This window comes from Ascaphus truei, unplaced genomic scaffold, assembly GCF_040206685.1.
Source record: "Ascaphus truei isolate aAscTru1 unplaced genomic scaffold, aAscTru1.hap1 HAP1_SCAFFOLD_946, whole genome shotgun sequence".
NCBI lineage: Eukaryota > Metazoa > Chordata > Amphibia > Anura > Ascaphidae > Ascaphus > Ascaphus truei.
Genome location: NW_027457285.1, coordinates 41,877 through 52,529, shown reverse-complemented (window position 1 = coordinate 52,529; position 10,653 = coordinate 41,877). Strand labels below are relative to the sequence as shown.

Sequence of the window (10,653 nt, the reverse complement as noted above, 5' to 3'; positions counted from 1 at the left end):
TATACATGGTGTAGTAGTGTGTGTGAGGGGGAGGCTGGCACTGCCCGCGCTGTACCTGTGCTGTGTATACATGGTGTAGTAGTGTGTGTGAGGGGGAGGCTGGCACTGCCCGCGCTGTACCTGTGCTGTGTATACATGGTGTAGTAGTGTGTGTGAGGGGGAGGCTGGCACTGCCCGCGCTGTACCTGTGCTGTGTATACATGGTGTAGTAGTGTGTGTGAGGGGAGGCTGGCACTGCCGCACTGTACCTGTGCTGTGTATACATGGTGTTGTAGTGTGTGTGAGGGGGAGGCTGGCACTGCCGCTGCCCGCGCTGTACCTGTGCTGTGTATACATGGTGTAGTAGTGTGTGTGAGGGGAGGCTGGCACTGCCCGCGCTGTACCTGTGCTGTGTATACATGGTGTAGTAGTGTGTGTGAGGGGGAGGCTGGCACTTCCCGCACTGTACCTGTGCTGTGTATACATGGTGTAGTAGTGTGTGAGGGGGAGGCTGGCACTGCCCGCGCTGTACCTGTGCTGTGTATACATGGTGTAGTAGTGTGTGTGAGGGGGAGGCTGGCACTGCCCGCGCTGTACCTGTGCTGTGTATACATGGTGTAGTAGTGTGTGTGTGAGGGGGAGGCTGGCACTTCCCGCGCTGTACCTGTGCTGTGTATACATGGTGTAGTAGTGTGTGTGTGAGGGGGAGGCTGGCACTGCCCGCGCTGTACCTGTGCTGTGTATACATGGTGTAGTAGTGTGTGTGAGGGGGAGGCTGGCACTGCCCGCGCTGTACCTGTGCTGTGTATACATGGTGTAGTAGTGTGTGTGTGAGGGGGAGGCTGGCACTTCCCGCGCTGTACCTGTGCTGTGTATACATGGTGTAGTAGTGTGTGAGGGGGAGGCTGGCACTGCCCGCGCTGTACCTGTGCTGTATATACATGGTGTAGTAGTGTGTGAGGGGGAGGCTGGCACTGCCCGCGCTGTACCTGTGCTGTGTATACATGGTGTAGTAGTGTGTGTGAGGGGGAGGCTGGCACTGCCCGTGCTGTACCTGTGCTGTGTATACATGGTGTAGTAGTGTGTGAGGGGGAGGCTGGCACTGCCCGCGCTGTACCTGTGCTGTGTATACATGGTGTAGTAGTGTGTGTGAGGGGGAGGCTGGCACTGCCCGCGCTGTACCTGTGCTGTGTATACATGGTGTAGTAGTGTGTGTGAGGGGAGGCTGGCACTGCCCGCGCTGCACCTGTGCTGTGTATACATGGTGAAGTAGTGTGTGTGAGGGGGAGGCTGGCACTGCCGCTGCCCGCGCTGTACCTGTGCTGTGTATACATGGTGTAGTAGTGTGTGTGTGAGGGGAGGCTGGCACTGCCCGCGCTGTACCTGTGCTGTGTATACATGGTGTAGTAGTGTGTGTGAGGGGAGGCTGGCACTGCCCGCGCTGTACCTGTGCTGTGTATACATGGTGTAGTAGTGTGTGTGAGGGGGAGGCTGGCACTGCCCGTGCTGTACCTGTGCTGTGTATACATGGTGTAGTAGTGTGTGTGAGGGGGAGGCTGGCACTGCCCGTGCTGTACCTGTGCTGTGTATACATGGTGTAGTAGTGTGTGTGAGGGGGAGGCTGGCACTGCCCGCGCTGCACCTGTGCTGTGTATACATGGTGTAGTAGTGTGTGTGAGGGGCAGGCTGGCACTGCCCGCGCTGTACCTGTGCTGTGTATACATGGTGTAGTAGTGTGTGTGAGGGGCAGGCTGGCGCTGCCCGCGCTGTACCTGTGCTGTGTATACATGGTGTAGTAGTGTGTGTGAGGGGGAGGCTGGCGCTGCCCGCGCTGTACCTGTGCTGTGTATACATGGTGTAGAAGTGTGTGTGAGGGGGAGGCTGGCACTGCCCGCGCTGTACCTGTGCTGTGTATACATGGTGTAGAAGTGTGTGTGAGGGGGAGGCTGGCACTGCCCGCGCTGTACCTGTGCTGTGTATACATGGTGTAGTAGTGTGTGTGAGGGGGAGGCTGGCGCTGCCCGCGCTGTACCTGTGCTGTGTATACATGGTGTAGAAGTGTGTGTGAGGGGGAGGCTGGCACTGCCCGCGCTGTACCTGTGCTGTGTATACATGGTGTAGAAGTGTGTGTGAGGGGGAGGCTGGCACTGCCCGCGCTGTACCTGTGCTGTGTATACATGGTGTAGTAGTGTGTGTGAGGGGGAGGCTGGCACTGCCCGCGCTGTACCTGTGCTGTGTATACATGGTGTAGTAGTGTGTGTGAGGGGGAGGCTGGCACTGCCCGCGCTGTACCTGTGCTGTGTATACATGGTGTAGTAGTGTGTGTGAGGGGGAGGCTGGCACTGCCCGCGCTGTACCTGTGCTGTGTATACATGGTGTAGTAGTGTGTGTGAGGGGGAGGCTGGCACTTCCCGCACTGTACCTGTGCTGTGTATACATGGTGTAGTAGTGTGTGAGGGGGAGGCTGGCACTGCCCGCGCTGTACCTGTGCTGTGTATACATGGTGTAGTAGTGTGTGTGAGGGGGAGGCTGGCACTGCCCGCGCTGTACCTGTGCTGTGTATACATGGTGTAGTAGTGTGTGTGTGAGGGGGAGGCTGGCACTTCCCGCGCTGTACCTGTGCTGTGTATACATGGTGTAGTAGTGTGTGTGTGAGGGGGAGGCTGGCACTGCCCGCGCTGTACCTGTGCTGTGTATACATGGTGTAGTAGTGTGTGTGAGGGGGAGGCTGGCACTGCCCGCGCTGTACCTGTGCTGTGTATACATGGTGTAGTAGTGTGTGTGTGAGGGGGAGGCTGGCACTTCCCGCGCTGTACCTGTGCTGTGTATACATGGTGTAGTAGTGTGTGAGGGGGAGGCTGGCACTGCCCGCGCTGTACCTGTGCTGTATATACATGGTGTAGTAGTGTGTGAGGGGGAGGCTGGCACTGCCCGCGCTGTACCTGTGCTGTGTATACATGGTGTAGTAGTGTGTGTGAGGGGGAGGCTGGCACTGCCCGTGCTGTACCTGTGCTGTGTATACATGGTGTAGTAGTGTGTGAGGGGGAGGCTGGCACTGCCCGCGCTGTACCTGTGCTGTGTATACATGGTGTAGTAGTGTGTGTGAGGGGGAGGCTGGCACTGCCCGCGCTGTACCTGTGCTGTGTATACATGGTGTAGTAGTGTGTGTGAGGGGAGGCTGGCACTGCCCGCGCTGCACCTGTGCTGTGTATACATGGTGAAGTAGTGTGTGTGAGGGGGAGGCTGCACTGCCCGCGCTGTACCTGTGCTGTGTATACATGGTGTAGTAGTGTGTGTGAGGGGAGGCTGGCACTGCCCGCGCTGTACCTGTGCTGTGTATACATGGTGTAGTAGTGTGTGTGAGGGGGAGGCTGGCACTGCCCGTGCTGTACCTGTGCTGTGTATAAATGGTGTAGTAGTGTGTGTGAGGGGGAGGCTGGCACTGCCCGTGCTGTACCTGTGCTGTGTATACATGGTGTAGTAGTGTGTGTGAGGGGAGGCTGGCACTGCCCGTGCTGTACCTGTGCTGTGTATACATGGTGTAGTAGTGTGTGTGAGGGGAGGCTGGCACTGCCCGCGCTGTACCTGTGCTGTGTATACATGGTGTAGTAGTGTGTGTGAGGGGGAGGCTGGCACTGCCCGCGCTGTAACCTGTGCTGTGTATACATGGTGTAGTAGTGTGTGTGAGGGGGAGGCTGGCGCTGCCCGCGCTGTACCTGTGCTGTGTATACATGGTGTAGAAGTGTGTGTGAGGGGAGGCTGGCACTGCCCGCGCTGTACCTGTGCTGTGTATACATGGTGTAGAAGTGTGTGTGAGGGGGAGGCTGGCACTGCCCGCGCTGTACCTGTGCTGTGTATACATGGTGTAGTAGTGTGTGTGAGGGGGAGGCTGGCACTGCCCGCGCTGTACCTGTGCTGTGTATACATGGTGTAGTAGTGTGTGTGAGGGGGAGGCTGGCACTGCCCGCGCTGTACCTGTGCTGTGTATACATGGTGTAGTAGTGTGTGTGAGGGGGAGGCTGGCACTGCCCGCGCTGTACCTGTGCTGTGTATACATGGTGTAGTAGTGTGTGTGAGGGGGAGGCTGGCACTGCCCGTGCTGTACCTGTGCTGTGTATACATGGTGTAGTAGTGTGTGTGAGGGGGAGGCTGGCACTGCCCGCGCTGTACCTGTGCTGTGTATACATGGTGTAGTAGTGTGTGTGAGGGGAAGCTGGCACTGCCCGCGCTGTACCTGTGCTGTGTATACATGGTGTAGTAGTGTGTGAGGGGGAGGCTGGCACTGCCCGTGCTGTACCTGTGCTGTGTATACATGGTGTAGTAGTGTGTGTGAGGGGGAGGCTGGCACTGCCGCTGCCGCATTGTGTGTGTCTGGCACTGCCGCTGATCGCGCTGTGTGTGTGTGTGTGTGTGTGTCACTGCCGCTGCCCGCGCTGTGTGTGTCTGGTACTGCCGCTGCCCGTGCTGTGTGTGTGTGTGGCACTGCCGCTGATCGCGCTGTGTGTGTGTGTGTGTGTGTGTGTGTGTGTGTGTGTGTGTGTGTGTGTGTGTGTGGGGCACTGCCGCTGCCCGCGCTGTGTGTGTCTGGCACTGCCACTGCCCGCGCTGTGTGTCTGGTACTGCCGCTGCCCGTGCTGTGTGTGTGTGTGGCACTGCCGCTGCCCGCGCTGTGTGTGTGTGGCACTGCCGCTGCCCGCGCTGTGTGTGTGTGGCTCTGCCGCTGCCCGCGCTGTGTGTGTGTCTGGCACTGCCGCTGCCCGCGCTGTGTGTGTGGCACTGCCGCTGCCCGCGCTGTGTGTGTGTCTGGCACTTCCGCTGCCCGCGCTGTGTGTGTGGCACTGCCGCTGCCCGCGCTGTGTGTCTGGCACTGCCGCTGCCCGCGCTGTGTGTGTGTGTGGCACTGCCGCTGCCCGCGCTGTGTGTGTGGCACTGCCGCTGCCCGCGCTGTGTGTGTGTCTGGCACTGCCGCTGCCCGCGCTGTGTGTGTGTGGCACTGCCGCTGCCCGCGCTGTGTGTGTGTCTGGCACTGCCGCTGCCCGTGCTGTGTGTGTGTGGCACTGCCGCTGCCCGCGCTGTGTGTGTGGCACTGCCGCTGCCCGCGCTGTGTGTGGCACTGCCGCTGCCTGCGCTGTGTGTCTGGTACTGCCGCTGCCCGTGCTGTGTGTGTGTGTGGCACTGCCGCTGCCCGCGCTGTGTGTGTGACACTGCCGCTGCCCGCGCTGTGTGTGTGTGTGGCACTGCCGCTGCCCGCGCTGTGTGTGTGGCACTGCCGCTGCCCGCGCTGTGTGTCTGGTACTGCCGCTGCCCGCGCTGTGTGTGTGTGTGGCACTGCCGCTGCCCGCGCTGTGTGTGTCTGGCACTGCCGCTGCCCGCGCTGTGTGTGTGTCTGGCACTGCCGCTGCCCGCGCTGTGTGTGTGTGTCTGGCACTGCCGCTGCCCGCGCTGTGTGTGTGTGTCTGGCACTTCCGCTGCCCGCGCTGTGTGTGTGGCACTGCCGCTGCCCGCGCTGTGTGTGTCTGGCACTGCCGCTGCCCGCGCTGTGTGTGTGTGTGTGTGTGTGTGTGTGTGTGGGCACTGCCCGCGCTGTGTGTGTGTGTGTGTGCGTGTGTGGGGGCACTGCCCGCGCTGTGTGTGTGTGGATGGCACTGCCGCTGCCCGCGCTGTGTGTGTGTCTGGCACTGCCGCTGCCCGCGCTGTGTGTGTGTGTGTGTGTGTGGCACTGCCGCTGCCCGCGCTGTGTGTGTGTGTGTGTGTGTGTGTGTGTGTGTGTGGGCACTGCCCGCGCTGTGTGTGTGTGTGTGGGGGGCACTGCCCGCGCTGTGTGTGTGCGTGTGTGTGTGTGTGGGGGGACTGCCCGCGCTGTGTGTGTGCGTGTGTGGGGGCACTGCCCGCGCTGTGTGTGTGTGTGGGGGGCACTGCCCGCGCTGTGTGTGTGTGTGGGGGGCACTGCCCGCGCTGTGTGTGTGTGTGTGGGGGGCACTGCCCGCGCTGTGTGTGCGTGTGGCACTGCCGCTGATACCCGTCTCTCCCAGGTGCTGGACAAGCTTCTCCTTTATCTCCGTATTGTTCAGTGTGTGTGTGTGTGTGTGTGTGTGTGTGTGTGTGTGTGTGTGTGTGTGTGTGTGTGTGTGTGTGTGTGTGTGTGTGTGTGTGTGTGTGTGTGTGTGTGTGAGTGATCCCCCGTCTCTCCCCAGGTGCTGGACAAGCTTCTCCTTTATCTCCGTATTGTTCAGTGTGTGTGTGTGTGTGTGTGTGTGTGACACTGGCGCTGATCCCCCGTCTCTCCCCAGGTGCTGGACAAGCTTCTCCTTTATCTCCGTATTGTTCAGTGTGTGTGTGTGTGTGTGTGTGTGTGTGTGACACTGGCGCTGATCCCCCGTCTCTCCCCAGGTGCTGGACAAGCTTCTCCTTTATCTCCGTATTGTTCAGTGTGTGTGTGTGTGTCTGTGTGTCTGTGTGTCTGTGTGTCTGTGTGTCTGTGTGTGTGTGTGTGTGTGTGTGTGTGTGTGTGTGTGTGTGTGTGTGTGTGTGTGATCCCCCGTCTCTCCCCAGGTGCTGGACAAGCTTCTCCTTTATCTCCGTATTGTTCAGTGTGTGTGTGTGTGTGTGTGACACTGGCGCTGATCCCCCGTCTCTCCCCAGGTGCTGGACAAGCTTCTCCTTTATCTCCGTATTGTTCAGTGTGTGTGTCTGTGTGTCTGTGTGTCTGTGTGTCTGTGATTTGGATCAGAACAACCGTCTGTAGAGTATCTGTCCCCGTCCTGATTAGTTTCCTACGTAGGTAATGCGTGCACTGAGAAAAGATCACGCTGACACACGTTCAGTATGATAATGTCTGACTTTATTCCTACAGACCACGTTCATATATAGGGGCTGCAGTGGGGGATTGTATGCAAAAGGAGCTCTTTCAGGTCTAAAGGTTGTGTGTAAATACACATGTCAGTATCTCATTGGTTCTTGTTGGGTCTTTTCCTTGTATGGTCTTGTTGTTGCAGTTTATGGTCCTGTTATTGCAGGTTTTTTGGACACATCAGCATTTGAGGGGAATTCCTCGGTGCCATCTTCCTTACTTGAAGGGAGGGGTAACTGCGGTAGCCATTTTGAGTAAGGAATCATAGCAAAGTATTACAGATGAAGAAATAGGCATTTTATCCAATCCATCACAGTCCCCCCTTGAAATGTCTATTTCTGAGTCTGTCCCTAGATGTATACTAACTCATCTGTCCAGATGTGCCTGGGAACTCTTTTGTGCTGTACGTTAGACGAGTCATGGCTTGTCCATGACCCCCCTTGCCACAGACTTTGCACATAAGGAAGTCAGATGCTGTCCCTATGGGTTTATACTATTGTACTTAACTGGGAGGGACTGTAACGGAGTAAATGGACCATCTTCCAAGAGTGGAGTATTATTATCTGACTGCAGAAAAAAGGTAGGAGTGCTATTGTCAACAGCTTTGGTCATGAACTTTTTAAAACATGGGAGAACACAGCAGACAATAATCACAAACAAAACAAAAATAATAACTATTGCGATGCCTATTTGGGCAAAAATCTTTTGCTATCCCGTCTTTCCTTGCTAGACCATTTTGTGGTCGGTATCCCCAATCTGTTCCTGTGTTCCATCCTACTGCTCCCCAGTAATCACATTCCTTTCCCCAGTAGGAATCCGTTACGCATATATAAGTGGACCTGAAACCGGAATTGCTGTATCGATTATATTGCCAATGTTTTGAGGGGCAGCGGACTATATTACAATAATCAAAGGAGAAGGTAGCTACATGAGTATTGGATGAATTATACCAAAACGTGACTACCCCTTCATGTTGGGTGATAGCAATCTCTTGTGCCCCCCCTAGACTCAACAAGCAAAGGATATATAGCATCATTTTCCTTCTGAGGTGTCCTCGTTGGGAGCTGGAACCTTCTTGCAATGAGAGGCGTGTATCCAGGTGTTCTTGCCAGCTAGTTTGACTGATGTCGCTGTGGTCAACAGAACTTTGAAAGGACCATCATATCTGGGCTCTAGGGAATGTTTCCTTACAAATTTCTTCACAAGCACCCAGTCTCCGGGCACGAGTTTATGAGTCCCGGTATCTAGATCTGGATCTGGAATAGAAGAAAACACTCGACCATGCATATTGGTTAGTCCTTGCGCTAGGGCAGTTACATATTTGGTCAAAACATCAGACTGCATCTGTAACTGCTGTGGGTAGTAACAACCAAGTTTGGGGGCAGTACCAAACAGTATCTTAAATGGGGATAGAGCATATTCCCCTCATGGGGTGTGGAAAGCAAGGGTGGTCCCTAGCGCGGACCAAATTTCTTTAGCTAACGTAGCAGTGAAAGCGGGGCCTTGCAAGATATTTCTGCGGTGGTTTTTCCACACATCCTGGGTTACACTTTGCACAAATTGTACATAATTTGCAGAAATTACTAGTCATTGGGGTAATTCCAGGCGCCACATAGTATTTGTCGATCAGTGCATTCATAAGAGTCTTTGAGAGATGTGCTGCTCCATGTGCCCATTGTACCACAACAGGATACAGTGCCCGTGGCAGACAAAGTTTCTTTTTGTACTCATAAATTCCTTCTTGGGGCGATGCACCTCTTTTCTTCCAGCTTTCCTTTTCTTCCTTTGTTGCAGATTCTTGCAACTTCTTCAGATATTCTCGATTTACTGGGAGGTTCTGCATTAACGGAACCATCCTTGTCGTGTCCACTCGATCTTCCACTTCTCGTATCCCGCTGGCAGCTTGTTTTGCCGCAGCATCCGCCAGATGGTTTCCTCTGGCTTCTTCTGTGTTCAGTTTCCCATGGGCTTTACCTTCAGGGTGGCCACATGGCTTGGAAGGAGTAGGGCGTCCATCAAAGCTTGTATGGCTGAGCTGTGTGTCACTGGTGTTCCTGCTGCTGTCAGAAATCCCCTGGTTTGGCAAATGACGCCAAAATCATGTGCTACACCAAAGGCATATCTAGAGTCAGTGTAGATATTCGCCGTTTGTCCTTCTGCCAGTTTACACGCTGCAGTGAGGGCTTGTAGTTCGGCTTCTTGTGCAGATGCTGTTGACAGTAGTGTGTTTGCCAGTAGGACCACAGTGTCTGTGGTGACAGCATAACCCGTATAGTAGGTGCCTTGTTGATCAGCATATCGAGAACCATCCACAAACAGAATTAGATCTGGGTTCTGTATCGGCGTTTCACTCACCGTGGGCAGATGAGCAGTTTCTAGCTTCATGAGTTCGAAGCAATCATGGGGTAGGTCGACTCCAGCTGTGCTTTGTTCTTGTTCGTGTCCCTGCACATCTCCCCCCTCGGGAAGTGGAAGAAGAGTGGAGGGGTTAAGCACTTGGCACCAGAGAAGGGTGACATTGTCTGGAATGAGAAGCAAGCATTGCAACCTGAGGTGTCTGATTGAGAATAGCAGCAATGTCATGTGGTGCCAGGAGAATGAGGTCATGCCCTAGAACAATGTCTGAAGTTTTATCCAGCAGTGCTTGAGCAGCAAAGACAGCACGAAGACAGGACGGTCCACCACGAGCCACAGCATCGAGACGGCTGGAGTAATAACCAATAGGTCGACATCGGCCAGCGTGTGGCTGCATTAACACTCCAGTTGCATGTCCATTTCGTTCTGATACGAAAAGCTTAAAGGGTAAATCATAGTCTGGGAGGCCCAAGGCAGGGGCCGAGGATATTACCTGTTTGAGAACAGTGAAATTCTTGGAAGCCTCTGGGGTCATCTGGAAGGGATTTGTTGTTAAAACATCGTACAATGGTTGCATCATTTACTGCTCGGAGATCTTGAACCATTCTATACTTATCAGGTTCACCCTTCGCGGTGCGTTTCTTTACAGGGAAAAGAGGGGTATTGCAGTTTACGGGGAAGCGAGGCCCCTTATTTGAGCTGTACAACAATGGGCGGTACCCTTAGGTGCCCGTTATCCTCAGGGCCGGTGGATCATAATTCGGACGGGATCCTATCCATGACAGCGGGCGGTATACTAGCGGCTGAGGGTTTGTCTGCTAATGCCAAAAGTATCGGAAGGGAACAAAGGGCAGAGACATCTGACTCCCAGAGCGGGGAGGTTACATCAATGGTGCCGTCCTCTGAGAATATTATGGAGGCCTGTAACCTGGACAAAACATCAGCGCCAAGCAGATTAAGCGGGCAGGTAGAGGAAACTACAAATCGTGCAAATAGTTCAGGGTAGGGACCTATCTGCAGGGGTCGTGTTAATGGGCTAGAGCGCGGTGTGCCATCTACCCCCACACATAAAACATCAATATCAGACAAATAGGAAGGGTCGGGTATGTCTGCAGCTCTAATTACGCTCCTGGCTGCACCTGTGTCTACCAGGAAGGGGGTGAGGTGACATACATTATTGGGGCGCCTTCTACCTGCTTGGGCGTCTGCCCATATAACCTTGGGCAGCGGTCGGGTACTGGGGGGTGTCTGGGGTTAGTATTCCTTGTCATGTTTGCCTCCTGTGCAGCGGCCTGTGACTCACTATCTGAGTCAAAACTACCAGGCGTACTATAGTGGACACTGCTGCTGGGTCTGTGTGCTATTGTTGTGTCAGGGTAGACTTGAATCCCTACCGCCGGGGCAGTGATTCTTTGGGGTGAAAGGACTGGCATCAGGGGCATTAGGGGCGCAGTCGGGGTGTAATAGGA

The 10,653-nt window shown here is 55.2% G+C and overlaps 1 pseudogene; it reads left to right on the top strand.

Annotated features, from left to right (window-relative positions):
* The window catches only part of LOC142486553 (N-acetyllactosaminide beta-1,3-N-acetylglucosaminyltransferase 3-like), an 11,910-nt pseudogene extending 3,074 nt beyond the window's left edge, over positions 1–8,836 (top strand).
* The last annotated feature ends 1,817 nt before the right edge of the window (positions 8,837–10,653 follow it).